Below are 22,926 nucleotides of genomic sequence, written 5' to 3' on the forward strand. Positions count from 1 at the left end.
TATTGTTAGTATTTTGAATTTGATTTGATGGGTGAACAGAAGCCAGGGAGAGATTGTCAGAGAGGTGGTGGCTGACACTTCTGCTGGTAAATGGTTGGTAAGGGGGATAAGACTGGCAGCAGCATATAAGATAGACTGAAGAGGCCATGGTCTGTTTAGAAGCAGGCCAAAGAGTAGGGAGTTGCAATAGTCAAGGCAAGACATATCAAGAGAGTGAAGTGGAAGTTTGGTGGTGTCATCGGTTAAGATGGGGCATTGTTTGGAAATCTAATTAAGGTGAAGGTAGCAAGATTTGGACAGTAAATGGTTGTGGGGCTGACAAGAGAGGACACAGTAAGAAGGAAAGGAACAATAGAACGAAGGTTAGCTTACAAATCCACCTCTTTGCTTTGAATTTCACAGGGTACCTCCAATTTTGCTGATATCAACTCTCAAGAGAAGCCTGAAACACTAGGCACTATTATTAGCTTGTATGGCAAATCCACTTCACTACAGCTACCTTTTGAATGGAATCCATTAGTTGATAGCATTAGAGCAGCATGACTATAAACAAGGACTATATAAAACTGACTCTGGTGGTAATTCAACCTTTGAATTACTACACCAACTAGAAGTCCAATGCACTATCCATTGCACCACAGATCCCTCCCTTTGGGTGTGTTTAGAGGACCTTGCCTGAGGAACTACTACTCAAGTCATAGCACATAAACACATCCTCATACTGGCTGGCACTAAATAACAGGGATGAGCTCAAGATCTGGTCCAGATACAGTTTAAGATTGAAATGTTCCTGTTTGGGCATTTTCCTTAGCGCTACTTTTTTGATCTTTAGGTGGGAACCGGAGGTGATGTTAAGTAGCAGTATTTGTACTGTTGATGTGTTGTTGGAAAAATTAAAAGTTCTGCTATTAGGTAATGGCGGGATAGAATTCCCTGAAGAGTTTCCAGGGATCAACTGAGGCCTAGAGAGTGGGAAATAGACATATAGATTGGAGTAGGGAATTTAAGAGGATGGGAGAGCCCCTGGGGATATCCCATAGGCGAGCATTGGAAGAAGTGTTGAGGGAGCTAGCGAATAGGAATTCTTGGAAGGAGAGAACAGGGTGTTTTGTTTGATACCATCAGATAAGGTTGATGATGTAGCTAGGGGCAGAGTTGTGGGTGGCTTTTTATATTGTTAGTATTTTGAATTTGATTTGATGGGTGAACAGAAGCCAGGGAGAGATTGTCAGAGAGGTTGTGGCTGACACTTCTGCTGATAAATGGTTGGTAAGGGGGATAAGACTGGCAGCAGCATATAAGATAGACTGAAGAGGCCATGGTCTGTTTAGAAGCAGGCCAAAGAGTAGGGAGTTGCAATAGTCAAGGCAAGACATATCAAGAGAGTGAAGTGGAAGTTTGGTGGTGTCATCGGTTAAGATGGGGCATTGTTTGGAAATCTAATTGAGGTGAAGGTAGCAAGATTTGGACAGTAAATGGTTGTGGGGCTGACAAGAGAGGACACAGTAAGAAGGAAGGGAACAATAGAATGCAGGTTAGCTTACAAATCCACCTCTTTGCTTTGAATTTCACAGGGTACCTCCAATTTTGCTGATATCAACTCTCAAGAGAAGCCTGAAACACTAGGCACTATTATTAGCTTATTTGGCAAATCCACTTCACTACAGCTACCTTTTGAATGGAATCCATTAGTTGATAGCATTAGAGCAGCATGACTATAAACAAGGACTATATAAAACTGACTCTGGTGGGACTCGAACCCACAACCTTTGAATTACTACACCAACTAGAAGTCCAATGCGCTATCCATTGCGCCACAGAGCCCTCCCTTTGGGTGCAGTTAGTGGACCTCGCCTGAGGAACTACTACTCAAGTCATAGCCCATAAACACATCCTCATACTGGCTGGCACTAAATAACAGGGATGAGCTCAAGATCTGGTCCAGATACAGTTTAAGATTGAAATGTTCCTGTTTGGGCATTTGCCTTAGCGTTACTTTTTTTGATCTTTAGGTGGGAACCGGAGGTGATGTTAAGTAGCAGTATTTCTACTGTTGATGTGTTGTTGGAAAAATGAAAAGTTCTGCTATTAGGTAATGGCGGGATAGAATTCCCTGAAGAGTTTCCAGTGATCAACTGAGGCCTAGAGAGTGGGAAATAGACATATAGATTGGTGTAGGGAATTTAAGAGGATGGGAGAGCCCCTGGGGAAATCCCATAGGCGAGCATTGGAATAAGTGTTGAGGGAGCTAGCGAATAGGAATTCTTGGAAGGAGAGAACAGGGTGTTTTGTTTGATACCATCAGATAAGGTTGATGATGTAGCTAGGGGCAGAGTTGTGGGTGGCTTTTTATATTGTTAGTATTTTGAATTTGATTTGATGGGTGAACAGAAGCCAGGGAGAGATTGTCAGAGAGGTGGTGGCTGACACTTCTGCTGGTAAATGGTTGGTAAGGGGGATAAGACTGGCAGCAGCATATAAGATAGACTGAAGAGGCCATGGTCTGTTTAGAAGCAGGCCAAAGAGTAGGGAGTTGCAATAGTCAAGGCAAGACATATCAAGAGAGTGAAGTGGAAGTTTGGTGGTGTCATCGGTTAAGATGGGGCATTGTTTGGAAATCTAATTGAGGTGAAGGTAGCAAGATTTGGACAGTAAATGGTTGTGGGGCTGACAAGAGAGGACACAGTAAGAAGGAAGGGAACAATAGAATGCAGGTTAGCTTACAAATCCACCTCTTTGCTTTGAATTTCACAGGGTACCTCCAATTTTGCTGATATCAACTCTCAAGAGAAGCCTGAAACACTAGGCACTATTATTAGCTTATTTGGCAAATCCACTTCACTACAGCTACCTTTTGAATGGAATCCATTAGTTGATAGCATTAGAGCAGCATGACTATAAACAAGGACTATATAAAACTGACTCTGGTGGGACTCGAACCCACAACCTTTGAATTACTACACTAACTAGAAGTCCAATGCACTATCCATTGCGCCACAGAGCCCTCCCTTCGCGTGTGGTTAGAGAACCATGCCTGAGGAACTACTACTCAAGTCATAGCACATAAACACATCCTCATACTGGCTGGCACTAAATAACAGGGATGAGCTCAAGATCTGGTCCAGATACAGTTTAAGATTGAAATGTTCCTGTTTGGGCATTTGCCTTAGCGCTACTTTTTTTGATCTTTAGGTGGGAACCGGAGGTGATGTTAAGTAGCAGTATTTGTACTGTTGATGTGTTGTTGGAAAAATGAAAAGTTCTGCTATTAGGTAATGGCGGGATAGAATTCCCTGAAGAGTTTCCAGGGATCAACTGAGGCCTAGAGAGTGGGAAATAGACATATAGATTGGTGTAGGGAATTTAAGAGGATGGGAGAGCCCCTGGGGAAATCCCATAGGCGAGCATTGGAAGAAGTGTTGAGGGAGCTAGCGAATAGGAATTCTTGGAAGGAGAGAACAGGGTGTTTTGTTTGATACCATCAGATAAGGTTGATGATGTAGCTAGGGGCAGAGTTGTGGGTGGCTTTTTATATTGTTAGTATTTTGAATTTGATTTGATGGGTGAACAGAAGCCAGGGAGAGATTGTCAGAGAGGTGGTGGCTGACACTTCTGCTGGTAAATGGTTGGTAAGTGGGATAAGACTGGCAGCAGCATATAAGATAGACTGAAGAGGCCATGGTCTGTTTAGAAGCAGGCCAAAGAGTAGGGAGTTGCAATAGTCAAGGCAAGACATATCAAGAGAGTGAAGTGGAAGTTTGGTGGTGTCATCGGTTAAGATGGGGCATTGTTTGGAAATCTAATTGAGGTGAAGGTAGCAAGATTTGGACAGTAAATGGTTGTGGGGCTGACAAGAGATGACACAGTAAGAAGGAAGGGAACAATAGAATGCAGGTTAGCTTACAAATCCACCTCTTTGCTTTGAATTTCACAGGGTACCTCCAATTTTGCTGATATGAACTCTCAAGAGAAGCCTGAAACACTAGGCACTATTATTAGCTTATTTGGCAAATCCACTTCACTACAGCTACCTTTTGAATGGAATCCATTAGTTGATAGCATTAGAGCAGCATGACTATAAACAAGGACTATATAAAACCGACTCTGGTGTTATTCGAACCCACAACCTTTGAATTACTACACCAACTAGAAGTCCAATGCGCTATCCATTGCGCCACAGAGCCCTCCCTTTGGGTGTGGTTAGAGGACCTCGCCTGAGGAACTACTACTCAAGTCATAGCACATAAACACATCCTCATACTGGCTGGCACTAAATAACAGGGATGAGCTCAAGATCTGGTCCAGATACAGTTTAAGATTGAAATGTTCCTGTTTGGGCATTTGCCTTAGCGTTACTTTTTTTGATCTTTAGGTGGGAACCGGAGGTGATGTTAAGTAGCAGTATTTGTACTGTTGATGTGTTGTTGGAAAAATGAAAAGTTCTGCTATTAGGTAATGGCGGGATAGAATTCCCTGAAGAGTTTCCAGGGATCAACTGAGGCCTAGAGAGTGGGAAATAGACATATAGATTGGTGTAGGGAATTTAAGAGGATGGGAGAGCCCCTGGGGAAATCCCATATTGAGCATTGGAATAAGTGTTGAGGGAGCTAGCGAATAGGAATTCTTGGAAGGAGAGAACAGGGTGTTTTGTTTGATACCATCAGATAAGGTTGATGATGTAGCTAGGGGCAGAGTTGTGGGTGGCTTTTTATATTGTTAGTATTTTGAATTTGATTTGATGGGTGAACAGAAGCCAGGGAGAGATTGTCAGAGAGGTGGTGGCTGACACTTCTGCTGGTAAATGGTTGGTAAGGGGGATAAGACTGGCAGCAGCATATAAGATAGACTGAAGAGGCCATGGTCTGTTTAGAAGCAGGCCAAAGAGTAGGGAGTTGCAATAGTCAAGGCAAGACATATCAAGAGAGTGAAGTGGAAGTTTGGTGGTGTCTTCAGTTAAGATGGGGCATTGTTTGGAAATCTAATTGAGGTGAAGGTAGCAAGATTTGGACAGTAAATGGTTGTGGGGCTGACAAGAGAGGACACAGTAAGAAGGAAGGGAACAATAGAATGCAGGTTAGCTTACAAATCCACCTCTTTGCTTTGAATTTCACAGGGTACCTCCAATTTTGCTGATATCAACTCTCAAGAGAAGCCTGAAACACTAGGCACTATTATTAGCTTATATGGCAAATCCACTTCACTACAGCTACCTTTTGAATGGAATCCATTAGTTGATAGCATTAGAGCAGCATGACTATAAACAAGGACTATATAAAACCGACTCTGGTGGGACTCGAACCCACAACCTTTGAATTACTACACCAACTAGAAGTCCAATGCGCTATCCATTGCGCCACAGAGCCCTCCCTTTGGGTGCGGTTAGAGGACCTCGCCTGAGGAACTACTACTCAAGTCATAGCACATAAACACATCCTCATACTGGCTGGCACTAAATAACAGGGATGAGCTCAAGATCTGGTCCAGATACAGTTTAAGATTGAAATGTTCCTGTTTGGGCATTTGCCTTAGCGTTACTTTTTTTGATCTTTAGGTGGGAACCGGAGGTGATGTTAAGTAGCAGTATTTGTACTGTTGATGTGTTGTTGGAAAAATGAAAAGTTCGGCTATTAGGTAATGGCGGGATAGAATTCCCTGAAGAGTTTCCAGGGATCAACTGAGGCCTAGAGAGTGGGAAATAGACATATAGATTGGTGTAGGGAATTTAAGAGGATGGGAGAGCCCCTGGGGAAATCCCATATTGAGCATTGGAATAAGTGTTGAGGGAGCTAGCGAATAGGAATTCTTGGAAGGAGAGAACAGGGTGTTTTGTTTGATACCATCAGATAAGGTTGATGATGTAGCTAGGGGCAGAGTTGTGGGTGGCTTTTTATATTGTTAGTATTTTGAATTTGATTTGATGGGTGAACAGAAGCCAGGGAGAGATTGTCAGAGAGGTGGTGGCTGACACTTCTGCTGGTAAATGGTTGGTAAGGGGGATAAGACTGGCAGCAGCATATAAGATAGACTGAAGAGGCCATGGTCTGTTTAGAAGCAGGCCAAAGAGTAGGGAGTTGCAATAGTCAAGGCAAGACATATCAAGAGAGTGAAGTGGAAGTTTGGTGGTGTCATCAGTTAAGATGGGGCATTGTTTGGAAATCTAATTGAGGTGAAGGTAGCAAGATTTGGACAGTAAATGGTTGTGGGGCTGACAAGAGAGGACACAGTAAGAAGGAAGGGAACAATAGAATGCAGGTTAGCTTACAAATCCACCTCTTTGCTTTGAATTTCACAGGGTACCTCCAATTTTGCTGATATCAACTCTCAAGAGAAGCCTGAAACACTAGGCACTATTATTAGCTTATATGGCAAATCCACTTCACTACAGCTACCTTTTGAATGGAATCCATTAGTTGATAGCATTAGAGCAGCATGACTATAAACAAGGACTATATAAAACCGACTCTGGTGGGACTCGAACCCACAACCTTTGAATTACTACACCAACTAGAAGTCCAATGCGCTATCCATTGCGCCACAGAGCCCTCCCTTTGGGTGCGGTTAGAGGACCTCGCCTGAGGAACTACTACTCAAGTCATAGCACATAAACACATCCTCATACTGGCTGGCACTAAATAACAGGGATGAGCTCAAGATCTGGTCCAGATACAGTTTAAGATTGAAATGTTCCTGTTTGGGCATTTGCCTTAGCGTTACTTTTTTTGATCTTTAGGTGGGAACCGGAGGTGATGTTAAGTAGCAGTATTTGTACTGTTGATGTGTTGTTGGAAAAATGAAAAGTTCGGCTATTAGGTAATGGCGGGATAGAATTCCCTGAAGAGTTTCCAGGGATCAACTGAGGCCTAGAGAGTGGGAAATAGACATATAGATTGGTGTTGGGAATTTAAGAGGATGGGAGAGCCCCTGGGGAAATCCCATAGGCGAGCATTGGAAGAAGTGTTGAGGGAGCTAGCGAATAGGAATTCTAGGAAGGAGAGAACAGGGTGTTTTGTTTGATACTATCAGATAAGGTTGATGATGTAGCTAGGGGCAGAGTTGTGGGTGGCTTTTTATATTGTTAGTATTTTGAATTTGATTTGATGGGTGAACAGAAGCCAGGGAGAGATTGTCAGAGAGGTGGTGGCTGACACTTCTGCTGGTAAATAGTTGGTAAGGGGGATAAGACTGGCAGCAGCATATAAGATAGACTGAAGAGGCCATGGTCTGTTTAGAAGCAGGCCAAAGAGTAGGGAGTTGCAATAGTCAAGGCAAGACATATCAAGAGAGTGAAGTGGAAGTTTGGTGGTGTCATCGGTTAAGATGGGGCATTGTTTGGAAATCTAATTGAGGTGAAGGTAGCAAGATTTGGACAGTAAATGGTTGTGGGGCTGACAAGAGATGACACAGTAAGAAGGAAGGGAACAATAGAATGCAGGTTAGCTTACAAATCCACCTCTTTGCTTTGAATTTCACAGGGTACCTCCAATTTTGCTGATATCAACTCTCAAGAGAAGCCTGAAACACTAGGCACTATTATTAGCTTATTTGGCAAATCCACTTCACTACAGCTACCTTTTGAATTGAATCCATTAGTTGATAGCATTAGAGCAGCATGACTATAAACAAGGACTATATAAAAGAGACTCTGGTGGGACTTGAACCCACAACCTTTAAATTACTACACCAACTAGAAGTCCAATGCGCTATCCATTGGCCCACAGAGCACTCCACTTGGGTACGGTTAGAGGACCTTGCCTGAGGAACTACTACTCAAGTCATAGCACATAAACACATCCTCATACTGGCTGGCACTAAATAACAGGGATGAGCTCAAGATCTGGTCCAGATACAGTTTAAGATTGAAATGTTCCTGTTTGGGCATTTGCCTTAGCGCTACTTTTTTTGATCTTTAGGTGGGAACCGGAGGTGATGTTAAGTAGCAGTATTTGTACTGTTGATGTGTTGTTGTAAAAATGAAAAGTTCTGCTATTAGGTAATGGCGGAATAGAATTCCCTGAAGAGTTTCCAGGGATCAACTGAGGCCTAGAGAGTGGGAAATAGACATATAGATTGGAGTAGGGAATTTAAGAGGATGGGAGAGCCCCTGGGGAAATCCCATAGGCGAGCATTGGAAGAAGTGTTGAGGGAGCTAGCGAATAGGAATTCTTGGAAGGAGAGAACAGGGTGTTTTGTTTGATACCATCAGATAAGGTTGATGATGTAGCTAGGGGCAGAGTTGTGGGTGGCTTTTTATATTGTTAGTATTTTGAATTTGATTTGATGGGTGAACAGAAGCCAGGGAGAGATTGTCAGAGAGGTGGTGGCTGACACTTCTGCTGGTAAATGGTTGGTAAGGGGGATAAGACTGGCAGCAGCATATAAGATAGACTGAAGAGGCCATGGTCTGTTTAGAAGCAGGCCAAAGAGTAGGGAGTTGCAATAGTCAAGGCAAGACATATCAAGAGAGTGAAGTGGAAGTTTGGTGGTGTCATCGGTTAAGATGGGGCATTGTTTGGAAATCTAATTGAGGTGAAGGTAGCAAGATTTGGACAGTAAATGGTTGTGGGGCTGACAAGAGAGGACACAGTAAGAAGGAAGGGAACAATAGAATGCAGGTTAGCTTACAAATCCACCTCTTTGCTTTGAATTTCACAGGGTACCTCCAATTTTGCTGATATCAACTCTCAAGAGAAGCCTGAAACACTAGGCACTATTATTAGCTTATTTGGCAAATCCACTTCACTACAGCTACCTTTTGAATGGAATCCATTAGTTGATAGCATTAGAGCAGCATGACTATAAACAAGGACTATATAAAACTGATTCTGGTGGGACTCGAACCCACAACCTTTGAATTACTACACTAACTAGAAGTCCAATGCGCTATCCATTGCGCCACAGAGCCCTCCCTTTGTGTGTGGTTAGAGAACCATGCCTGAGGAACTACTACTCAAGTCATAGCACATAAACACATCCTCATACTGGCTGGCACTAAATAACAGGGATGAGCTCAAGATCTGGTCCAGATACAGTTTAAGATTGAAATGTTCCTGTTTGGGCATTTGCCTTAGCGTTACTTTTTTTGATCTTTAGGTGGAAACCGGAGGTGATGTTAAGTAGCAGTATTTGTACTGTTGATGTGTTGTTGGAAAAATGGAAAGTTCTGCTATTAGGTAATGGCGGGATAGAATTCCCTGAAGAGTTTCCAGTGATCAACTGAGGCCTAGAGAGTGGGAAATAGACATATAGATTGGTGTAGGGAATTTAAGAGGATGGGAGAGTCCCTGGGGAAATCCCATAGGCGAGCATTGGAATAAGTGTTGAGGGAGCTAGCGAATAGGAATTCTTGGAAGGAGAGAACAGGGTGTTTTGTTTGATACCATCAGATAAGGTTGATGATGTAGCTAGGGGCAGAGTTGTGGGTGGCTTTTTATATTGTTAGTATTTTGAATTTGATTTGATGGGTGAACAGAAGCCAGGGAGAGATTGTCAGAGAGGTTGTGGCTGACACTTCTGCTGATAAATGGTTGGTAAGGGGGATAAGACTGGCAGCAGCATATAAGATAGACTGAAGAGGCCATGGTCTGTTTAGAAGCAGGCCAAAGAGTAGGGAGTTGCAATAGTCAAGGCAAGACATATCAAGAGAGTGAAGTGGAAGTTTGGTGATGTCATCGGTTAAGATGGGGCATTGTTTGGAAATCTAATTGAGGTGAAGGTAGCAAGATTTGGACAGTAAATGGTTGTGGGGCTGACAAGAGAGGACACAGTAAGAAGGAAGGGAACAATAGAATGCAGGTTAGCTTACAAATCCACCTCTTTGCTTTGAATTTCACAGGGTACCTCCAATTTTGCTGATATCAACTCTCAAGAGAAGCCTGAAACACTAGGCACTATTATTAGCTTATTTGGCAAATCCACTTCACTACAGCTACCTTTTGAATGGAATCCATTAGTTGATAGCATTAGAGCAGCATGACTATAAACAAGGACTATATAAAACTGACTCTGGTGGGACTCGAACCCACAACCTTTGAATTTCTACACCAACTAGAAGTCCAATGCGCTATCCATTGCGCCACAGAGCCCTCCCTTTGGGTGCAGTTAGAGGACCTCGCCTGAGGAACTACTACTCAAGTCATAGCCCATAAACACATCCTCATACTGGCTGGCACTAAATAACAGGGATGAGCTCAAGATCTGGTCCAGATACAGTTTAAGATTGAAATGTTCCTGTTTGGGCATTTGCCTTAGCGTTACTTTTTTTGATCTTTAGGTGGGAACCGGAGGTGATGTTAAGTAGCAGTATTTCTACTGTTGATGTGTTGTTGGAAAAATGAAAAGTTCTGCTATTAGGTAATGGCGGGATAGAATTCCCTGAAGAGTTTCCATTGATCAACTGAGGCCTAGAGAGTGGGAAATAGACATATAGATTGGTGTAGGGAATTTAAGAGGATGGGAGAGCCCCTGGGGAAATCCCATAGGCGAGCATTGGAAAAAGTGTTGAGGGAGCTAGCGAATAGGAATTCTTGGAAGGAGAGAACAGGGTGTTTTGTTTGATACCATCAGATAAGGTTGATGATGTAGCTAGGGGCAGAGTTGTGGGTGGCTTTTTATATTGTTAGTATTTTGAATTTGATTTGATGGGTGAACAGAAGCCAGGGAGAGATTGTCAGAGAGGTGGTGGCTGACACTTCTGCTGGTAAATGGTTGGTAAGGGGGATAAGACTGGCAGAAGCATATAAGATAGACTGAAGAGGCCATGGTCTGTTTAGAAGCAGGCCAAAGAGTAGGGAGTTGCAATAGTCAAGGCAAGACATATCAAGAGAGTGAAGTGGAAGTTTGGTGGTGTCATCAGTTAAGATGGGGCATTGTTTGGAAATCTAATTGAGGTGAAGGTAGCAAGATTTGGACAGTAAATGGTTGTGGGGCTGACAAGAGAGGACACAGTAAGAAGGAAGGGAACAATAGAATGCAGGTTAGCTTACAAATCCACCTCTTTGCTTTGAATTTCACAGGGTACCTCCAATTTTGCTGATATCAACTCTCAAGAGAAGCCTGAAACACTAGGCACTATTATTAGCTTATATGGCAAATCCACTTCACTACAGCTACCTTTTGAATGGAATCCATTAGTTGATAGCATTAGAGCAGCATGACTATAAACAAGGACTATATAAAACCGACTCTGGTGGGACTCGAACCCACAACCTTTGAATTACTACACCAACTAGAAGTCCAATGCGCTATCCATTGCGCCACAGAGCCCTCCCTTTGGGTGCGGTTAGAGGACCTCGCCTGAGGAACTACTACTCAAGTCATAGCACATAAACACATCCTCATACTGGCTGGCACTAAATAACAGGGATGAGCTCAAGATCTGGTCCAGATACAGTTTAAGATTGAAATGTTCCTGTTTGGGCATTTGCCTTAGCGTTACTTTTTTTGATCTTTAGGTGGGAACCGGAGGTGATGTTAAGTAGCAGTATTTGTACTGTTGATGTGTTGTTGGAAAAATGAAAAGTTCGGCTATTAGGTAATGGCGGGATAGAATTCCCTGAAGAGTTTCCAGGGATCAACTGAGGCCTAGAGAGTGGGAAATAGACATATAGATTGGTGTTGGGAATTTAAGAGGATGGGAGAGCCCCTGGGGAAATCCCATAGGCGAGCATTGGAAGAAGTGTTGAGGGAGCTAGCGAATAGGAATTCTAGGAAGGAGAGAACAGGGTGTTTTGTTTGATACTATCAGATAAGGTTGATGATGTAGCTAGGGGCAGAGTTGTGGGTGGCTTTTTATATTGTTAGTATTTTGAATTTGATTTGATGGGTGAACAGAAGCCAGGGAGAGATTGTCAGAGAGGTGGTGGCTGACACTTCTGCTGGTAAATGGTTGGTAAGGGGGATAAGACTGGCAGCAGCATATAAGATAGACTGAAGAGGCCATGGTCTGTTTAGAAGCAGGCCAAAGAGTAGGGAGTTGCAATAGTCAAGGCAAGACATATCAAGAGAGTGAAGTGGAAGTTTGGTGGTGTCATCGGTTAAGATGGGGCATTGTTTGGAAATCTAATTGAGGTGAAGGTAGCAAGATTTGGACAGTAAATGGTTGTGGGGCTGACAAGAGATGACACAGTAAGAAGGAAGGGAACAATAGAATGCAGGTTAGCTTACAAATCCACCTCTTTGCTTTGAATTTCACAGGGTACCTCCAATTTTGCTGATATCAACTCTCAAGAGAAGTCTGAAACACTAGGCACTATTATTAGCTTATTTGGCAAATCCACTTCACTACAGCTACCTTTTGAATGGAATCCATTAGTTGATAGCATTAGAGCAGCATGACTATAAACAAGGACTATATAAAACTGACTCTGGTGGTAATTCAACCTTTGAATTACTACACCAACTAGAAGTCCAATGCACTATCCATTGCACCACAGATCCCTCCCTTTGGGTGTGTTTAGAGGACCTTGCCTGAGGAACTACTACTCAAGTCATAGCACATAAACACATCCTCATACTGGCTGGCACTAAATAACAGGGATGAGCTCAAGATCTGGTCCAGATACAGTTTAAGATTGAAATGTTCCTGTTTGGGCATTTTCCTTAGCGCTACTTTTTTGATCTTTAGGTGGGAACCGGAGGTGATGTTAAGTAGCAGTATTTGTACTGTTGATGTGTTGTTGGAAAAATTAAAAGTTCTGCTATTAGGTAATGGCGGGATAGAATTCCCTGAAGAGTTTCCAGGGATCAACTGAGGCCTAGAGAGTGGGAAATAGACATATAGATTGGAGTAGGGAATTTAAGAGGATGGGAGAGCCCCTGGGGATATCCCATAGGCGAGCATTGGAAGAAGTGTTGAGGGAGCTAGCGAATAGGAATTCTTGGAAGGAGAGAACAGGGTGTTTTGTTTGATACCATCAGATAAGGTTGATGATGTAGCTAGGGGCAGAGTTGTGGGTGGCTTTTTATATTGTTAGTATTTTGAATTTGATTTGATGGGTGAACAGAAGCCAGGGAGAGATTGTCAGAGAGGTTGTGGCTGACACTTCTGCTGATAAATGGTTGGTAAGGGGGATAAGACTGGCAGCAGCATATAAGATAGACTGAAGAGGCCATGGTCTGTTTAGAAGCAGGCCAAAGAGTAGGGAGTTGCAATAGTCAAGGCAAGACATATCAAGAGAGTGAAGTGGAAGTTTGGTGGTGTCATCGGTTAAGATGGGGCATTGTTTGGAAATCTAATTGAGGTGAAGGTAGCAAGATTTGGACAGTAAATGGTTGTGGGGCTGACAAGAGAGGACACAGTAAGAAGGAAGGGAACAATAGAATGCAGGTTAGCTTACAAATCCACCTCTTTGCTTTGAATTTCACAGGGTACCTCCAATTTTGCTGATATCAACTCTCAAGAGAAGCCTGAAACACTAGGCACTATTATTAGCTTATTTGGCAAATCCACTTCACTACAGCTACCTTTTGAATGGAATCCATTAGTTGATAGCATTAGAGCAGCATGACTATAAACAAGGACTATATAAAACTGACTCTGGTGGGACTCGAACCCACAACCTTTGAATTACTACACCAACTAGAAGTCCAATGCGCTATCCATTGCGCCACAGAGCCCTCCCTTTGGGTGCAGTTAGTGGACCTCGCCTGAGGAACTACTACTCAAGTCATAGCCCATAAACACATCCTCATACTGGCTGGCACTAAATAACAGGGATGAGCTCAAGATCTGGTCCAGATACAGTTTAAGATTGAAATGTTCCTGTTTGGGCATTTGCCTTAGCGTTACTTTTTTTGATCTTTAGGTGGGAACCGGAGGTGATGTTAAGTAGCAGTATTTCTACTGTTGATGTGTTGTTGGAAAAATGAAAAGTTCTGCTATTAGGTAATGGCGGGATAGAATTCCCTGAAGAGTTTCCAGTGATCAACTGAGGCCTAGAGAGTGGGAAATAGACATATAGATTGGTGTAGGGAATTTAAGAGGATGGGAGAGCCCCTGGGGAAATCCCATAGGCGAGCATTGGAATAAGTGTTGAGGGAGCTAGCGAATAGGAATTCTTGGAAGGAGAGAACAGGGTGTTTTGTTTGATACCATCAGATAAGGTTGATGATGTAGCTAGGGGCAGAGTTGTGGGTGGCTTTTTATATTGTTAGTATTTTGAATTTGATTTGATGGGTGAACAGAAGCCAGGGAGAGATTGTCAGAGAGGTGGTGGCTGACACTTCTGCTGGTAAATGGTTGGTAAGGGGGATAAGACTGGCAGCAGCATATAAGATAGACTGAAGAGGCCATGGTCTGTTTAGAAGCAGGCCAAAGAGTAGGGAGTTGCAATAGTCAAGGCAAGACATATCAAGAGAGTGAAGTGGAAGTTTGGTGGTGTCATCGGTTAAGATGGGGCATTGTTTGGAAATCTAATTGAGGTGAAGGTAGCAAGATTTGGACAGTAAATGGTTGTGGGGCTGACAAGAGAGGACACAGTAAGAAGGAAGGGAACAATAGAATGCAGGTTAGCTTACAAATCCACCTCTTTGCTTTGAATTTCACAGGGTACCTCCAATTTTGCTGATATCAACTCTCAAGAGAAGCCTGAAACACTAGGCACTATTATTAGCTTATTTGGCAAATCCACTTCACTACAGCTACCTTTTGAATGGAATCCATTAGTTGATAGCATTAGAGCAGCATGACTATAAACAAGGACTATATAAAACTGACTCTGGTGGGACTCGAACCCACAACCTTTGAATTACTACACTAACTAGAAGTCCAATGCACTATCCATTGCGCCACAGAGCCCTCCCTTCGCGTGTGGTTAGAGAACCATGCCTGAGGAACTACTACTCAAGTCATAGCACATAAACACATCCTCATACTGGCTGGCACTAAATAACAGGGATGAGCTCAAGATCTGGTCCAGATACAGTTTAAGATTGAAATGTTCCTGTTTGGGCATTTGCCTTAGCGCTACTTTTTTTGATCTTTAGGTGGGAACCGGAGGTGATGTTAAGTAGCAGTATTTGTACTGTTGATGTGTTGTTGGAAAAATGAAAAGTTCTGCTATTAGGTAATGGCGGGATAGAATTCCCTGAAGAGTTTCCAGGGATCAACTGAGGCCTAGAGAGTGGGAAATAGACATATAGATTGGTGTAGGGAATTTAAGAGGATGGGAGAGCCCCTGGGGAAATCCCATAGGCGAGCATTGGAAGAAGTGTTGAGGGAGCTAGCGAATAGGAATTCTTGGAAGGAGAGAACAGGGTGTTTTGTTTGATACCATCAGATAAGGTTGATGATGTAGCTAGGGGCAGAGTTGTGGGTGGCTTTTTATATTGTTAGTATTTTGAATTTGATTTGATGGGTGAACAGAAGCCAGGGAGAGATTGTCAGAGAGGTGGTGGCTGACACTTCTGCTGGTAAATGGTTGGTAAGTGGGATAAGACTGGCAGCAGCATATAAGATAGACTGAAGAGGCCATGGTCTGTTTAGAAGCAGGCCAAAGAGTAGGGAGTTGCAATAGTCAAGGCAAGACATATCAAGAGAGTGAAGTGGAAGTTTGGTGGTGTCATCGGTTAAGATGGGGCATTGTTTGGAAATCTAATTGAGGTGAAGGTAGCAAGATTTGGACAGTAAATGGTTGTGGGGCTGACAAGAGATGACACAGTAAGAAGGAAGGGAACAATAGAATGCAGGTTAGCTTACAAATCCACCTCTTTGCTTTGAATTTCACAGGGTACCTCCAATTTTGCTGATATGAACTCTCAAGAGAAGCCTGAAACACTAGGCACTATTATTAGCTTATTTGGCAAATCCACTTCACTACAGCTACCTTTTGAATGGAATCCATTAGTTGATAGCATTAGAGCAGCATGACTATAAACAAGGACTATATAAAACCGACTCTGGTGTTATTCGAACCCACAACCTTTGAATTACTACACCAACTAGAAGTCCAATGCGCTATCCATTGCGCCACAGAGCCCTCCCTTTGGGTGTGGTTAGAGGACCTCGCCTGAGGAACTACTACTCAAGTCATAGCACATAAACACATCCTCATACTGGCTGGCACTAAATAACAGGGATGAGCTCAAGATCTGGTCCAGATACAGTTTAAGATTGAAATGTTCCTGTTTGGGCATTTGCCTTAGCGTTACTTTTTTTGATCTTTAGGTGGGAACCGGAGGTGATGTTAAGTAGCAGTATTTGTACTGTTGATGTGTTGTTGGAAAAATGAAAAGTTCTGCTATTAGGTAATGGCGGGATAGAATTCCCTGAAGAGTTTCCAGGGATCAACTGAGGCCTAGAGAGTGGGAAATAGACATATAGATTGGTGTAGGGAATTTAAGAGGATGGGAGAGCCCCTGGGGAAATCCCATATTGAGCATTGGAATAAGTGTTGAGGGAGCTAGCGAATAGGAATTCTTGGAAGGAGAGAACAGGGTGTTTTGTTTGATACCATCAGATAAGGTTGATGATGTAGCTAGGGGCAGAGTTGTGGGTGGCTTTTTATATTGTTAGTATTTTGAATTTGATTTGATGGGTGAACAGAAGCCAGGGAGAGATTGTCAGAGAGGTGGTGGCTGACACTTCTGCTGGTAAATGGTTGGTAAGGGGGATAAGACTGGCAGCAGCATATAAGATAGACTGAAGAGGCCATGGTCTGTTTAGAAGCAGGCCAAAGAGTAGGGAGTTGCAATAGTCAAGGCAAGACATATCAAGAGAGTGAAGTGGAAGTTTGGTGGTGTCTTCAGTTAAGATGGGGCATTGTTTGGAAATCTAATTGAGGTGAAGGTAGCAAGATTTGGACAGTAAATGGTTGTGGGGCTGACAAGAGAGGACACAGTAAGAAGGAAGGGAACAATAGAATGCAGGTTAGCTTACAAATCCACCTCTTTGCTTTGAATTTCACAGGGTACCTCCAATTTTGCTGATATCAACTCTCAAGAGAAGCCTGAAACACTAGGCACTATTATTAGCTTATATGGCAAATCCACTTCACTACAGCTACCTTTTGAATGGAATCCATTAGTTGATAGCATTAGAGCAGCATGACTATAAACAAGGACTATATAAAACCGACTCTGGTGGGACTCGAACCCACAACCTTTGAATTACTACACCAACTAGAAGTCCAATGCGCTATCCATTGCGCCACAGAGCCCTCCCTTTGGGTGCGGTTAGAGGACCTCGCCTGAGGAACTACTACTCAAGTCATAGCACATAAACACATCCTCATACTGGCTGGCACTAAATAACAGGGATGAGCTCAAGATCTGGTCCAGATACAGTTTAAGATTGAAATGTTCCTGTTTGGGCATTTGCCTTAGCGTTACTTTTTTTGATCTTTAGGTGGGAACCGGAGGTGATGTTAAGTAGCAGTATTTGTACTGTTGATGTGTTGTTGGAAAAATGAAAAGTTCGGCTATTAGGTAATGGCGGGATAGAATTCCCTGAAGAGTTTCCAGGGATCAACTGAGGCCTAGAGAGTGGGAAATAGACATATAGATTGGTGTAGGGAATTTAAGAGGATGGGAGAGCCCCTGGGGAAATCCCATATTGAGCATTGGAATAAGTGTTGAGGGAGCTAGCGAATAGGAATTCTTGGAAGGAGAGAACAGGGTGTTTTGTTTGATACCATCAGATAAGGTTGATGATGTAGCTAGGGGCAGAGTTGTGGGTGGCTTTTTATATTGTTAGTATTTTGAATTTGATTTGATGGGTGAACAGAAGCCAGGGAGAGATTGTCAGAGAGGTGGTGGCTGACACTTCTGCTGGTAAATGGTTGGTAAGGGGGATAAGACTGGCAGCAGCATATAAGATAGACTGAAGAGGCCATGGTCTGTTTAGAAGCAGGCCAAAGAGTAGGGAGTTGCAATAGTCAAGGCAAGACATATCAAGAGAGTGAAGTGGAAGTTTGGTGGTGTCATCAGTTAAGATGGGGCATTGTTTGGAAATCTAATTGAGGTGAAGGTAGCAAGATTTGGACAGTAAATGGTTGTGGGGCTGACAAGAGAGGACACAGTAAGAAGGAAGGGAACAATAGAATGCAGGTTAGCTTACAAATCCACCTCTTTGCTTTGAATTTCACAGGGTACCTCCAATTTTGCTGATATCAACTCTCAAGAGAAGCCTGAAACACTAGGCACTATTATTAGCTTATATGGCAAATCCACTTCACTACAGCTACCTTTTGAATGGAATCCATTAGTTGATAGCATTAGAGCAGCATGACTATAAACAAGGACTATATAAAACCGACTCTGGTGGGACTCGAACCCACAACCTTTGAATTACTACACCAACTAGAAGTCCAATGCGCTATCCATTGCGCCACAGAGCCCTCCCTTTGGGTGCGGTTAGAGGACCTCGCCTGAGGAACTACTACTCAAGTCATAGCACATAAACACATCCTCATACTGGCTGGCACTAAATAACAGGGATGAGCTCAAGATCTGGTCCAGATACAGTTTAAGATTGAAATGTTCCTGTTTGGGCATTTGCCTTAGCGTTACTTTTTTTGATCTTTAGGTGGGAACCGGAGGTGATGTTAAGTAGCAGTATTTGTACTGTTGATGTGTTGTTGGAAAAATGAAAAGTTCGGCTATTAGGTAATGGCGGGATAGAATTCCCTGAAGAGTTTCCAGGGATCAACTGAGGCCTAGAGAGTGGGAAATAGACATATAGATTGGTGTTGGGAATTTAAGAGGATGGGAGAGCCCCTGGGGAAATCCCATAGGCGAGCATTGGAAGAAGTGTTGAGGGAGCTAGCGAATAGGAATTCTAGGAAGGAGAGAACAGGGTGTTTTGTTTGATACTATCAGATAAGGTTGATGATGTAGCTAGGGGCAGAGTTGTGGGTGGCTTTTTATATTGTTAGTATTTTGAATTTGATTTGATGGGTGAACAGAAGCCAGGGAGAGATTGTCAGAGAGGTGGTGGCTGACACTTCTGCTGGTAAATAGTTGGTAAGGGGGATAAGACTGGCAGCAGCATATAAGATAGACTGAAGAGGCCATGGTCTGTTTAGAAGCAGGCCAAAGAGTAGGGAGTTGCAATAGTCAAGGCAAGACATATCAAGAGAGTGAAGTGGAAGTTTGGTGGTGTCATCGGTTAAGATGGGGCATTGTTTGGAAATCTAATTGAGGTGAAGGTAGCAAGATTTGGACAGTAAATGGTTGTGGGGCTGACAAGAGATGACACAGTAAGAAGGAAGGGAACAATAGAATGCAGGTTAGCTTACAAATCCACCTCTTTGCTTTGAATTTCACAGGGTACCTCCAATTTTGCTGATATCAACTCTCAAGAGAAGCCTGAAACACTAGGCACTATTATTAGCTTATTTGGCAAATCCACTTCACTACAGCTACCTTTTGAATTGAATCCATTAGTTGATAGCATTAGAGCAGCATGACTATAAACAAGGACTATATAAAAGAGACTCTGGTGGGACTTGAACCCACAACCTTTAAATTACTACACCAACTAGAAGTCCAATGCGCTATCCATTGGCCCACAGAGCACTCCACTTGGGTACGGTTAGAGGACCTTGCCTGAGGAACTACTACTCAAGTCATAGCACATAAACACATCCTCATACTGGCTGGCACTAAATAACAGGGATGAGCTCAAGATCTGGTCCAGATACAGTTTAAGATTGAAATGTTCCTGTTTGGGCATTTGCCTTAGCGCTACTTTTTTTGATCTTTAGGTGGGAACCGGAGGTGATGTTAAGTAGCAGTATTTGTACTGTTGATGTGTTGTTGTAAAAATGAAAAGTTCTGCTATTAGGTAATGGCGGAATAGAATTCCCTGAAGAGTTTCCAGGGATCAACTGAGGCCTAGAGAGTGGGAAATAGACATATAGATTGGAGTAGGGAATTTAAGAGGATGGGAGAGCCCCTGGGGAAATCCCATAGGCGAGCATTGGAAGAAGTGTTGAGGGAGCTAGCGAATAGGAATTCTTGGAAGGAGAGAACAGGGTGTTTTGTTTGATACCATCAGATAAGGTTGATGATGTAGCTAGGGGCAGAGTTGTGGGTGGCTTTTTATATTGTTAGTATTTTGAATTTGATTTGATGGGTGAACAGAAGCCAGGGAGAGATTGTCAGAGAGGTGGTGGCTGACACTTCTGCTGGTAAATGGTTGGTAAGGGGGATAAGACTGGCAGCAGCATATAAGATAGACTGAAGAGGCCATGGTCTGTTTAGAAGCAGGCCAAAGAGTAGGGAGTTGCAATAGTCAAGGCAAGACATATCAAGAGAGTGAAGTGGAAGTTTGGTGGTGTCATCGGTTAAGATGGGGCATTGTTTGGAAATCTAATTGAGGTGAAGGTAGCAAGATTTGGACAGTAAATGGTTGTGGGGCTGACAAGAGAGGACACAGTAAGAAGGAAGGGAACAATAGAATGCAGGTTAGCTTACAAATCCACCTCTTTGCTTTGAATTTCACAGGGTACCTCCAATTTTGCTGATATCAACTCTCAAGAGAAGCCTGAAACACTAGGCACTATTATTAGCTTATTTGGCAAATCCACTTCACTACAGCTACCTTTTGAATGGAATCCATTAGTTGATAGCATTAGAGCAGCATGACTATAAACAAGGACTATATAAAACTGATTCTGGTGGGACTCGAACCCACAACCTTTGAATTACTACACTAACTAGAAGTCCAATGCGCTATCCATTGCGCCACAGAGCCCTCCCTTTGTGTGTGGTTAGAGAACCATGCCTGAGGAACTACTACTCAAGTCATAGCACATAAACACATCCTCATACTGGCTGGCACTAAATAACAGGGATGAGCTCAAGATCTGGTCCAGATACAGTTTAAGATTGAAATGTTCCTGTTTGGGCATTTGCCTTAGCGTTACTTTTTTTGATCTTTAGGTGGAAACCGGAGGTGATGTTAAGTAGCAGTATTTGTACTGTTGATGTGTTGTTGGAAAAATGGAAAGTTCTGCTATTAGGTAATGGCGGGATAGAATTCCCTGAAGAGTTTCCAGTGATCAACTGAGGCCTAGAGAGTGGGAAATAGACATATAGATTGGTGTAGGGAATTTAAGAGGATGGGAGAGTCCCTGGGGAAATCCCATAGGCGAGCATTGGAATAAGTGTTGAGGGAGCTAGCGAATAGGAATTCTTGGAAGGAGAGAACAGGGTGTTTTGTTTGATACCATCAGATAAGGTTGATGATGTAGCTAGGGGCAGAGTTGTGGGTGGCTTTTTATATTGTTAGTATTTTGAATTTGATTTGATGGGTGAACAGAAGCCAGGGAGAGATTGTCAGAGAGGTTGTGGCTGACACTTCTGCTGATAAATGGTTGGTAAGGGGGATAAGACTGGCAGCAGCATATAAGATAGACTGAAGAGGCCATGGTCTGTTTAGAAGCAGGCCAAAGAGTAGGGAGTTGCAATAGTCAAGGCAAGACATATCAAGAGAGTGAAGTGGAAGTTTGGTGATGTCATCGGTTAAGATGGGGCATTGTTTGGAAATCTAATTGAGGTGAAGGTAGCAAGATTTGGACAGTAAATGGTTGTGGGGCTGACAAGAGAGGACACAGTAAGAAGGAAGGGAACAATAGAATGCAGGTTAGCTTACAAATCCACCTCTTTGCTTTGAATTTCACAGGGTACCTCCAATTTTGCTGATATCAACTCTCAAGAGAAGCCTGAAACACTAGGCACTATTATTAGCTTATTTGGCAAATCCACTTCACTACAGCTACCTTTTGAATGGAATCCATTAGTTGATAGCATTAGAGCAGCATGACTATAAACAAGGACTATATAAAACTGACTCTGGTGGGACTCGAACCCACAACCTTTGAATTTCTACACCAACTAGAAGTCCAATGCGCTATCCATTGCGCCACAGAGCCCTCCCTTTGGGTGCAGTTAGAGGACCTCGCCTGAGGAACTACTACTCAAGTCATAGCCCATAAACACATCCTCATACTGGCTGGCACTAAATAACAGGGATGAGCTCAAGATCTGGTCCAGATACAGTTTAAGATTGAAATGTTCCTGTTTGGGCATTTGCCTTAGCGTTACTTTTTTTGATCTTTAGGTGGGAACCGGAGGTGATGTTAAGTAGCAGTATTTCTACTGTTGATGTGTTGTTGGAAAAATGAAAAGTTCTGCTATTAGGTAATGGCGGGATAGAATTCCCTGAAGAGTTTCCATTGATCAACTGAGGCCTAGAGAGTGGGAAATAGACATATAGATTGGTGTAGGGAATTTAAGAGGATGGGAGAGCCCCTGGGGAAATCCCATAGGCGAGCATTGGAAAAAGTGTTGAGGGAGCTAGCGAATAGGAATTCTTGGAAGGAGAGAACAGGGTGTTTTGTTTGATACCATCAGATAAGGTTGATGATGTAGCTAGGGGCAGAGTTGTGGGTGGCTTTTTATATTGTTAGTATTTTGAATTTGATTTGATGGGTGAACAGAAGCCAGGGAGAGATTGTCAGAGAGGTGGTGGCTGACACTTCTGCTGGTAAATGGTTGGTAAGGGGGATAAGACTGGCAGAAGCATATAAGATAGACTGAAGAGGCCATGGTCTGTTTAGAAGCAGGCCAAAGAGTAGGGAGTTGCAATAGTCAAGGCAAGACATATCAAGAGAGTGAAGTGGAAGTTTGGTGGTGTCATCAGTTAAGATGGGGCATTGTTTGGAAATCTAATTGAGGTGAAGGTAGCAAGATTTGGACAGTAAATGGTTGTGGGGCTGACAAGAGAGGACACAGTAAGAAGGAAGGGAACAATAGAATGCAGGTTAGCTTACAAATCCACCTCTTTGCTTTGAATTTCACAGGGTACCTCCAATTTTGCTGATATCAACTCTCAAGAGAAGCCTGAAACACTAGGCACTATTATTAGCTTATATGGCAAATCCACTTCACTACAGCTACCTTTTGAATGGAATCCATTAGTTGATA

At 43.0% G+C, this 22,926-nt stretch overlaps 13 non-coding genes across 13 annotated transcripts; all 13 read right to left on the reverse strand.

The window, feature by feature from the left end:
• Window positions 1-1,739: 1,739 nt before the first annotated feature.
• Window positions 1,740-1,824, reverse strand: TRNAR-UCU (transfer RNA arginine (anticodon UCU)). The gene is given in 2 exon segments: window positions 1,740-1,775; window positions 1,788-1,824. It is a non-coding gene; the product is annotated as a tRNA-Arg (tRNA).
• Window positions 1,825-2,919: 1,095 nt separating this feature from the next.
• TRNAR-UCU (transfer RNA arginine (anticodon UCU)) lies at window positions 2,920-3,004 on the reverse strand. The gene is given in 2 exon segments: window positions 2,920-2,955; window positions 2,968-3,004. It is a non-coding gene; the product is annotated as a tRNA-Arg (tRNA).
• A 2,274-nt stretch (window positions 3,005-5,278) lies between these two features.
• On the reverse strand, window positions 5,279-5,363 carry TRNAR-UCU (transfer RNA arginine (anticodon UCU)). Its single transcript is given in 2 exon segments — window positions 5,279-5,314; window positions 5,327-5,363. It is a non-coding gene; the product is annotated as a tRNA-Arg (tRNA).
• Window positions 5,364-6,457: 1,094 nt separating this feature from the next.
• TRNAR-UCU (transfer RNA arginine (anticodon UCU)) lies at window positions 6,458-6,542 on the reverse strand. The gene is given in 2 exon segments: window positions 6,458-6,493; window positions 6,506-6,542. It is a non-coding gene; the product is annotated as a tRNA-Arg (tRNA).
• A 2,275-nt stretch (window positions 6,543-8,817) lies between these two features.
• TRNAR-UCU (transfer RNA arginine (anticodon UCU)) lies at window positions 8,818-8,902 on the reverse strand. Its single transcript is given in 2 exon segments — window positions 8,818-8,853; window positions 8,866-8,902. It is a non-coding gene; the product is annotated as a tRNA-Arg (tRNA).
• Window positions 8,903-9,997: 1,095 nt separating this feature from the next.
• TRNAR-UCU (transfer RNA arginine (anticodon UCU)) lies at window positions 9,998-10,082 on the reverse strand. Its single transcript is given in 2 exon segments — window positions 9,998-10,033; window positions 10,046-10,082. It is a non-coding gene; the product is annotated as a tRNA-Arg (tRNA).
• Window positions 10,083-11,177: 1,095 nt separating this feature from the next.
• On the reverse strand, window positions 11,178-11,262 carry TRNAR-UCU (transfer RNA arginine (anticodon UCU)). The gene is given in 2 exon segments: window positions 11,178-11,213; window positions 11,226-11,262. It is a non-coding gene; the product is annotated as a tRNA-Arg (tRNA).
• Window positions 11,263-13,529: 2,267 nt separating this feature from the next.
• Window positions 13,530-13,614, reverse strand: TRNAR-UCU (transfer RNA arginine (anticodon UCU)). The gene is given in 2 exon segments: window positions 13,530-13,565; window positions 13,578-13,614. It is a non-coding gene; the product is annotated as a tRNA-Arg (tRNA).
• Window positions 13,615-14,709: 1,095 nt separating this feature from the next.
• TRNAR-UCU (transfer RNA arginine (anticodon UCU)) lies at window positions 14,710-14,794 on the reverse strand. Its single transcript is given in 2 exon segments — window positions 14,710-14,745; window positions 14,758-14,794. It is a non-coding gene; the product is annotated as a tRNA-Arg (tRNA).
• A 2,274-nt stretch (window positions 14,795-17,068) lies between these two features.
• Window positions 17,069-17,153, reverse strand: TRNAR-UCU (transfer RNA arginine (anticodon UCU)). Its single transcript is given in 2 exon segments — window positions 17,069-17,104; window positions 17,117-17,153. It is a non-coding gene; the product is annotated as a tRNA-Arg (tRNA).
• A 1,094-nt stretch (window positions 17,154-18,247) lies between these two features.
• On the reverse strand, window positions 18,248-18,332 carry TRNAR-UCU (transfer RNA arginine (anticodon UCU)). Its single transcript is given in 2 exon segments — window positions 18,248-18,283; window positions 18,296-18,332. It is a non-coding gene; the product is annotated as a tRNA-Arg (tRNA).
• A 2,275-nt stretch (window positions 18,333-20,607) lies between these two features.
• On the reverse strand, window positions 20,608-20,692 carry TRNAR-UCU (transfer RNA arginine (anticodon UCU)). The gene is given in 2 exon segments: window positions 20,608-20,643; window positions 20,656-20,692. It is a non-coding gene; the product is annotated as a tRNA-Arg (tRNA).
• A 1,095-nt stretch (window positions 20,693-21,787) lies between these two features.
• Window positions 21,788-21,872, reverse strand: TRNAR-UCU (transfer RNA arginine (anticodon UCU)). Its single transcript is given in 2 exon segments — window positions 21,788-21,823; window positions 21,836-21,872. It is a non-coding gene; the product is annotated as a tRNA-Arg (tRNA).
• Window positions 21,873-22,926: the final 1,054 nt, after the last annotated feature.

The sequence above is a fragment of the Aquarana catesbeiana genome, linkage group LG01, assembly GCF_042186555.1.
Source record: "Aquarana catesbeiana isolate 2022-GZ linkage group LG01, ASM4218655v1, whole genome shotgun sequence".
Classification (NCBI taxonomy): Eukaryota; Metazoa; Chordata; class Amphibia; order Anura; family Ranidae; genus Aquarana; species Aquarana catesbeiana.